This window comes from Porites lutea, chromosome 1, assembly GCF_958299795.1.
Source record: "Porites lutea chromosome 1, jaPorLute2.1, whole genome shotgun sequence".
In the NCBI taxonomy this organism is placed as follows: Eukaryota; Metazoa; Cnidaria; class Anthozoa; order Scleractinia; family Poritidae; genus Porites; species Porites lutea.
Window position 1 is genome coordinate 8,277,783 of NC_133201.1, and position 9,124 is coordinate 8,286,906.

Consider the following 9,124-nt stretch of genomic DNA (forward strand, 5'->3'; position numbering starts at 1 on the left):
GAGTTATCAGGAGTCGACTGTATGTGAACTGATGACATCAATTGTGCAGCAAAATTGCCAGATTGTTGAATGATTAATTGAGAAGACCTAGAGAGGAGGTTGAGTTGTTTTGGTAGTGAATACAAAATGGCAGAACATTTCACTTGTTTCAGGAGAAGAAATAGGTGAACTATTGGCTAAAAACACAGCAAGAACAGCAAGAAGACAACTCAACAGACAACATCTGCTATTTGGAGAATATTTGCAAAACTGAGCAACCCTTTGTCTCCTAAAATTGCCGATAAACATGCACTACCAAAGATGAACTTAACATTGATGGAAGTAAGCATGTTTTAGCTTGTTTTTAAACTAGGGATTATTTTGAGTGAATAATCAAAAACAATTATTGAATTCGGCTTTCGTATCATCTGAAGAATAATTGTGGAGATCTCAGGGGGTGTTATCCACATTCTTCAGCTGATACTCCCGAAACCTCATTCAATAATTGCTAATTAATAAATAGCTAGAATATGCCTAAGGGGGAGCATGGGGTGAGCACAGCCCCAGAAAGGGATTTGTGCAAACTACATGTATAAACTAGCTGTTGGCCCAGGGTGCAGGGGAAGTTTGGATAATTTTAAAACAAAACACCTTACATGTATGTACTACAGGAACTTAATGCTACTCAGAACATACAAAGAATTCTTAGTGACAACATGGAACTACAAGTATCATAAAATTGAACCTGTATGTAATAAATTCTACTTCCAAAGACTTATGAGACCGGTTGACTGGGCTGGCCCGCCCAGTTTCCGAGATCTCACCCTACCCTTACCTTTAAATCCTTTGTAAAATTTTTGATGTGTTCATATGAGAGGGCAGGCTGGCTTGGTTCCTGAGATCTCAGATTTTCCAACCAGGATCTTGGGAGGCAGGCCAGAAAATTTTGCCATATAAACACTTCAGCCCAGTTTCTGGGATGAAAGCGGGGCAGAGCATGCCTGGATGGCATCATCTTGCTTTGCATGCTGTATTTTCCAAATCATAAGCAACCCATTTTAATAACTGCAGTGATACAGAGCTCTATAAAAGTTGCCAAAGCTATGATAGGCGCGAAAGTTATAACTTTGTGTTTCACCATGTTTGCTTTGTTTCTCGAATTTTGCACCACAACTCATCCGCGGGATCTTCAGCCTCATCTCATCTCAGAAACTAGGTTGAAATTTCTCATATGAACCCAAGGCGAAATTATTGGTCCCCGTAGCCAGGCCAGCCAAGTCAACTGGGCTCATGTGAAGAAGCCCTAAAAGTAGATGTGTCAATAACCCCACCTTGCAAAAGACTCCCTGTGGTTTGAATCAAGAAAGTGACCACCTACCATAATGCACATGTCATTGGCTTCCCCCAGGGGTAGGACCCCGGGCCAACCAGGGGAATTTATTGGCGAATATAATGAGATGGATTGGACTGTCTTCCCCTGGGAAGGGGAAAATTCACGTCATTGTTTTAGGTTCAAAGAAAACGGGTGGGGGAATTCAAATTTTGTAAAATCGCAAACACAGGGATCCCACAGTGATTTATCTCTTTGCCCATTCCATAAAATATTGGGAAGGTAAACTACCCATTTGCAAGAGACCAGATGTCTTTCTTGATGACTGGGAATGAACTAGTGCGTACCGTGCCATAATGGAGATGTATATAGAACGGTGACTATGGCTACAAAAAATTGCAATTTCTATCACTATAATTATTCCGCTTCTACTTGTAGGCCATTCTTCTCATCCTTTGTTAAAACTAGTCATTTCTCATAACAAATTGCAGAAAAATAAGCAAGAAAAGGTGCCTAACATATAGTAAATTTTGTGGGCATGCGCATTGCTTTGATCTATAGTCTGGGTATCTTGGAAGTGTAGATGCTACTGTTCTTGTCCCTAATGAACAAAGCGTATAGCTGGAAGGATCACATTGCCCGAGTTTGTGGCAAAGCGACAAGGAAATGTCCCCATTCTTCTTGCGACTTACTTTATAACCAAATTCATTTCACGGATGCTTTTGTGGTCCTTGTTAACAGTCGTACACAACAAATTCTGCCAGCTAAGCAGACTACAAGTATCATTAAAATTCAAGTGAATCAATCAAGTGATGAAGCCCAGCTTTTTTGAGGAGGGTATCAGGGGGATTTTTCATTGAGAAGCACTTGACCCAGGGCACTTTGCCTTGTTAATTTCCCCCACCCCTGGGGGAAATTATTGTCAACTTACAATCCCCCTGGTCCTACCCCGGGAGGAAGCCGATGACATGTGCGATAGTGAACAACGTTTACTCAGTCACATTTCTCTAGAACTGTGTTGGCTTGGCAATTTTTTGTTTATTTAGGACATTCCTAGCTCAGTTCCTAACCATCCCCAAACTTAAGAGACATTCTGCCAACAGAACACTAAACTTAAGAGACATTCTGCCCGGCCCTCAACGTATGAAACGAAAGGTGCCGAGGACTCTTATACTGAATGTTTGCGATAAAAATAAAGAAAACAGTTACCTACCCTGAACGGCCTGCACTGACATTCAACAGGAGCACGGCAGGAGCACTGATTTTAGCCGATGGACAAGCCAAACAAATCCGAAAGATCCGATCGTGATAGCTTCATTCCGCATTCCAATAGCTTCCGTGATGCGCGCGCAAGGTGTAAGCCCCGTTCTCGTCCCCAGAGCCCGTCGTTCCTTGGGAGGGGACGAGGAAATAAGAGTGAGGGTGTGCGGCCTCTAGGTCCTCTAGGCTTCCTTTCTCTATGATCTCTATTTTAGACCATGGTGAGAAATGAGAACCACTGTTCTCACCACAGGCGTCCCAAGTCCACGTTAGGAGTGTTTTATGTAAATTAACTTTCTCAAGCAACCGTTGAGACTTTGTATGAGAAATACTGAGGTCTGCGAACGCTAAATATCATTATTCTTACTTATTTTTCTATAAGACAGCTAAAAAACAGAAAAAATCGATGAATTCACACCAAAAAACACAGGAATACATCAAAGGTAAGTCTCCTTTATTTATTTTTTAGAAATATAAGAATAATGATATTTAGCGTTCGCAGACCTCAATACTCATACAAAGTCTCACAGGGGCGGATCTAGGGGGAGGGTGCAGGAGGTGCGCACCCCCCCCCCCCCCCCCAAGATGACTTGCGGTTTTCTAATACAACTGGTATTCTGCAAAAAAAAAACTATGTGGTTTATTGGTGTTGAAGTAGAGCAAGAGACGACGGCACCCCCTCCTAAAAAAAATCCTGGATCCGCCCCTGTCTCAACAGTTGCTTGTCACGCGACACCGACTCTCTTGTGAGTTATTTTACATAACACACTCGTAGGGTGAGCTTGGGACATCTGTGTTCTCAAGAGACGAATGATAAAAAAAAAGCGCGCGATTCCAGAGACCACAAAACCCTATCTAGCCTGCAAAGCAGGACGTAATTTTGGGTAGCGAAACGTAGCTTCCGTAGCAAACGTAATCTACCGCGGTTAGAAGTTTAGTTTCGTCTGTAGGGTATGAGCTGGGAAAACGAGAAGACCCTGGGACGAGGCTGGGCGAAGGTATGGCCGCCATCTTTGTTTTGATAAGATAAACGTCGGCACCCATAAAGAAGTAGCCTGCCTGTCTGGTTAGCTACGTCTGCGAATCAGCGCCGAAATCCTTGTTGTGGGCCCCATTTGTGTACAAGGATTTGAATACATGCTATGATTGGCCTGTTAAAAATGCCATTGTCGATTTGTCGATTTGTCTGCTTCGCAGAAAGAAGGCGTTACGCTAAAGGATCGAAGGCGACAGAAGGGTAATTTTCATGCGTTATTTTTACTGCCTTGTCAGTCACTCGTGATCACGTATTTGGGGATATGCGAGTCACTTCTCAATGGAAGCTCGTTCCCATCACACCCTTCGCGCGCTTCTCGCTTGTTCTATGCTCTCCACTCAACCTCGTTCCCAGGGTCCTCTCTTGCTCAACCCCCGTGTAAGAGAGGACCCTGGAAACGAGGTTGGCTCCCCAATTAGCCTTTATCGCAACAATGTTGTAATGCTGTGTAATGCTGTATAATGCTAAAAATCGTTGTTGCATGCGAATCGTCCCGTGTAACATCAACTTATGAATAAAGGTGATGTTCCACGGGACGATTTGCAACGACGGTTTTAGCGCAACACAGCGTTGCAATGCTGGAACAATGTTGTAACCATTCGAAACAATATCACAACAGTGTTGCAACGCTGCGGTGCGCTAAAAATCGTCGTTGCGAACATCACCTTTACTTCAAATGGCTGCTGACGCACGCGAGTAATTGGAAATTAATGCACGCGCGCAGCTGAAAGTCAAGTGATTATTACTAAGCGACAGAGCATAGCAAAAATATCCTCACTTTGAGGCTTCCGCACACAAAGAGTGACAGGAAGATATGAGAACTCTTTTAAAACAAATTCGATAAGGTAAGATCCGCCATTTTTCTTATTGTTGATGACATTACAAAAAGAGAGAGAAGAAAAATATCACTGTGAAAAGTAGGAAAACTTCCTGTGAAAGCGCGCAGATTCACTTAAAACTCGATTAAAGCGCGAGCACAAAGCGCTCGGTTATGATGATGTAAGACGCAAACGTCACAAACGAAAAGTTCTTCAAAGATTTTCTAACGGATTTTGTTAAAGCCTGGCCGTTGCCTGCTTGAGTTAAGTTTAAGCAGAGGCAACATTTTTCAGTTTTATAACTAACACTGCGTTCGGTTAATAAGATGACGAAATGATCGATAATTGCAGATTTAAAGCCTAAGATCTTCAGCTGATCAAGAATCTCAAAAGAGCCTTTAAAGGTGCTGAAAATGGCATCTGCTACCAAATGGAGTATTGCTTTGTTGGTGATCTGTGTCCTTCATTACCGTAAGTTTTTAATCTTTAGTTTGTTTGCCGCTTCCCTTTATGATACATTTCATGCACAGACAACCTTAATAGTAAGAATAAGTTCTGTTTGCGAGAGATTTCGCATTAATCAGTAACAAAAACTTCATACATTATTCTCTTCGAGCCATTTAACAAATTCTTTATCATATAAAAAATCGATCAATCTCATACTACTGTTAAATTCCGAAAAAAAAAATTTTTTTTTAGAGGTTTATCATGGAGACGGAATATTTATCAAAAAGAAACAAAAGCCGCAGCAAACTCAGTTATCATCCAACTGAATTATTTCACAGGAACGGCATAAAACGAGTTCAAATGTTTAGTTAGTTGTACAGTTGGTCCTTGTACAGCAATCAGAAGAAAACCTGTTTGACAGGTTGCTGTGCTTTGGTCCAAATAAAAATTCAAACAAATACTCAAACAGAATTTGAAAGTCTCCAAAAAAATGACTTTTCCTAACTTTTATTTAGAGTTTGAAAACAAACTTGCTTGTTGTACAGACAGTGCTGAAGGCTGAAAGTAGACGAAACCGACATTTCTGGATGATGAATGTCGCTCACCTTAGCAAAGCTGACCTTGTCGAGAAAAGAAAAAACTGAGCATATATCATATTCATCATCATTTAGTTCCTATGAACTTAGGTTGGCCAATTTATTTGCGTACTCTGAAGCTTTTTCCATAAATTGAAGTGCTCTTTAGCAAATCCAGAAATTCTTTTGACATTTTTTGTCGGAAAAGAGAGGTCGTCTTTGTTAGGCTAACAGTTAAAAAAAAAAATGAAAGATGTGGATTGACACATATGTGACAATTAGAAACAACGGGTGAAAGTAAAATTTTGAAGTTATAGTTGTTTCACAAACTGGTTTTAATGCTTATAGTAAGTCAATATATAGTGCAAAGCAAGACTACATTGCCACAATTATTCTCCACTTTTCAGTTTTCTAAACGTTAAGCTCTTACAATTTGGCCAGCAAAAAGCTCGATAGATCTTTAAGTGAAAATTATCGCTGAGTTTTTTTTTTCAGTAGTAATCGTTGTTTATATTTTCCTTCGTTGCACGGGCTCATCATAATACAGCACAACTCGCTAAAATACTTACTTCCAAACTTCACGCCAAAAAATTTAATAAGAAACTATTATGAAGTGGTTTTTAGTTCTCTCGAAAGTACTTAGTCTATTGTATCTATGTGCTTGAGGTTTCACGCAGTTTCACGCCTGCCCAGAGTCTCTTAGAATTTGGTTAATAGTCCAAGGTTACGTAGGGATAGCCCACCTCGGTGTTTAACAGGTTTTTGATCGTTATCGATCTTGTTTTAATTGGTTTGTCCATTAAGTGTTGTGCTTTGTAGTAGGCATACTTGGGATTAAATCTGACCTTGGATTATACCTACATCAGAGTTCCTGTTTTGGTTTATATTCGACCTCCCTCGTCAAAATAAATTTATATTGGGTATTACGCACTTGACATGCTGGACCATGTAGGTTTGTTATCACACATCTTGTTGAGTGGAAGGAAGTGCATTGTAATTTGTAGTAAATGCATTGAAACGTCCCCGGAAAGCAAGCTAAAACATGTCTACAGTTCAGCTATTCACCATTAGGTTGCCAAAAGTTGGCTCGTTTTGTTAATTGAAGTTGACGGTATCGGTACAGAAATCTGTAATTCAAAACTCACGTTCGGGCTTGTCCTTTGGCTTGTCCTGTACATGCAGCTAGTTTTCAGCTAGTTTTACCTTTATTTTACCGTCTGGTTTCATTTTGTGTCTGAGTGCAATTCCCGAATATAAGCTTATAAGAACTTTACGTAGCCTGCCTAGCAAGCGTTTCTGTGCGGTTTAGGAGCGAAGAATGAGGAACAAGGGTCAAAGACCGCGCGAAAAATGACACAAGCAAAAGAGCGGGGAGGGGGTGGGGAGGAAAGGAAGGAAACCTTCCCCTCCCCCTCCCCTCTCTTTCATTTTTTGGTTCTCGTTTCATTTCTCGCGCGGTCAAAACCGAAAGTTCCCCTTTTGCTCCGAAACCAAACGGAAACGCTTTTGCTACGCAGGCTAAACTTTACGTCGAGGGAAAGTATAAATTGCTGATATTCACAAAAGAAGAGTTAAGCAAGTGTGGAATATAGAACGCTTTTCCTGCAACAAACAATTTGGTTGAGAATGTGGCGAATGAAATAGAAAACTTGAATTCTCGAAAAAAATTTTCCCTGGATTAATCGATCAATTTGGTTTCAGTTATTGTTTAAATTTCCTGTTGACGGGTTTTCCCTGGAAAAATTTCACGTTTTTTGATTTTGGGTTTAGTTTCCAAGAAAATTTACGTTGTATTTTTTCTTGTTTCAAGAATTTTTGAATTTTGGTTGAATGGAAGATCCCCAAGTGACAAAATAGGTGCAATTTTTTAAAGGAAACGTGTTACTATTGTTACCAAGTTTGGCTAAATTCAGACAGTGAGAGCTGTCCAGGCCACCAAAATGAGCAAAACAATGACAAAATGACTACTCTTAAGTACTGTTTAAAAAAACTCGCAGTCATATATATCCAGGTTTAAAAACTCAAGGGGAAGCCGATGTCATTTAAACCCGATAATGCACGACTACTAGTTTTTTGAACAACTTCAATGTCTCTAATATAGATCAACTCATTTTTGCACTAATATTTAGAATTAGGGTTATTTTGGTCTAAAAATTTAGAAGTAAAGTTTAGCTGCGTCTCTATCATATTTAAAGACACTCATTAAACCAGTTAGTTTCCTTTGTATTTTTTCTTTATAAATAATTAATGAGTTTTTGAAGTGGTTTAAAAACATTGAAAGAAGGTTTCAATAACACAGCAAATACAAGGTTGGGAAAAATTGGAGAAAATTAAAACGGAAATCTTGCAATCAGGTTTTTCTCAAAGTTCATTTCTGTTGTTGTCAACTTCACATACAGCGCTTGGTAGACATTTGCTTGTTAGGAAGTTGCTGACAGTGATTTTGATTTTAATATTTACCATCAATATCTTTACCAAGACAACATCCTTGCAGCAATAGTAAGAATATAAGGGACGACGTAATAGCAAAGCTAAACAAAAGATACAAGACTGTCGACAGTGAACAGCTAAAGGCGCGAATCCACACCGGTTTCCCCCGTTTTACGAAAATCAGCAGGTTTTCCTAAATAAATAAATTTTTCATGAAAGAAAAAGCTTTCCAAGTTAAACTCTGGCCAATAGCCTGACTGAATGGATTAGAAATCCAGGAAAGGTGACTATAGGGAGTAAAAATCAAACACAATTCTTGGGGTTGTATGTCCCCGAACCCTGCTAGAAGCTTACGCCTTCGGCGCCCGTTTAGGAAAACGGTCAGTATTTGTCCTAGATCCACCCCTGAGCTACTTTAAAAGGGCTAGATATTGCAGTTCCGCTGTGCTGAATTCATTAATTAGTGTCTTTACCCATACACAAAATACTCCTTTTAGGGTTCTGAAGAAGATATAAAACAAATTTCATTAGGGAGCACTAGCTATAATATCTTCTTGTTGATGATTTTTGAAGGAAAAGCATCGAAATTAAACCTAAGAAAGTTGGCCCAACTTTTAAACTGAAGTTTCAACCCATGTCCATCCCCAGGCGGGGGGGGGGGGGGGGGGGGGGGTGGACTCTGCATATAAAAGGGGTGGGGATGCTCGTCGTCTCGCTTAGGGGTGTAAATTTCAGATTTTGGTCTCACTCTCATATTTAGCCGTGAAGGTCTTGTTCAGGGTTGCACGCGAAAAAATATAGAAATATATATATTGTCTGTGTTTTAACATGGTCTCTTTTAGGGGTAAAAAAAAAAAAGCTTGGGCCACGACCAGATCGGTCTCCTTTAGGGGTTTAATTCAAAACTTCCGACGAGCATCCCCACCCCTTTCATATGCGGAGTCCCCTCCCCCCAGGGTCCATCCTTGCCTTCCTTTAGAACAGACTACTGAACAGTTGCAATACCACAATATAGTGCTAAAAAGACTCAACCACTATTTTCCCTTGATGCGAAAGAAGCGTTTTAGCTTTTTAAGTTAAATAGCGTGACTTAGCCCAACGATATAGATGGTTTTCACAGTGACGTCATCAAATTGTAAAGTTAAAATAGTGCGGTTTTACGAATTCTTATTTACACTAGGTTGAAGATAAACAAAAAGTTAATCTTTGTACAAGTTTCCATTCCCGCAGCATGTTTCTTTTCGAAAAT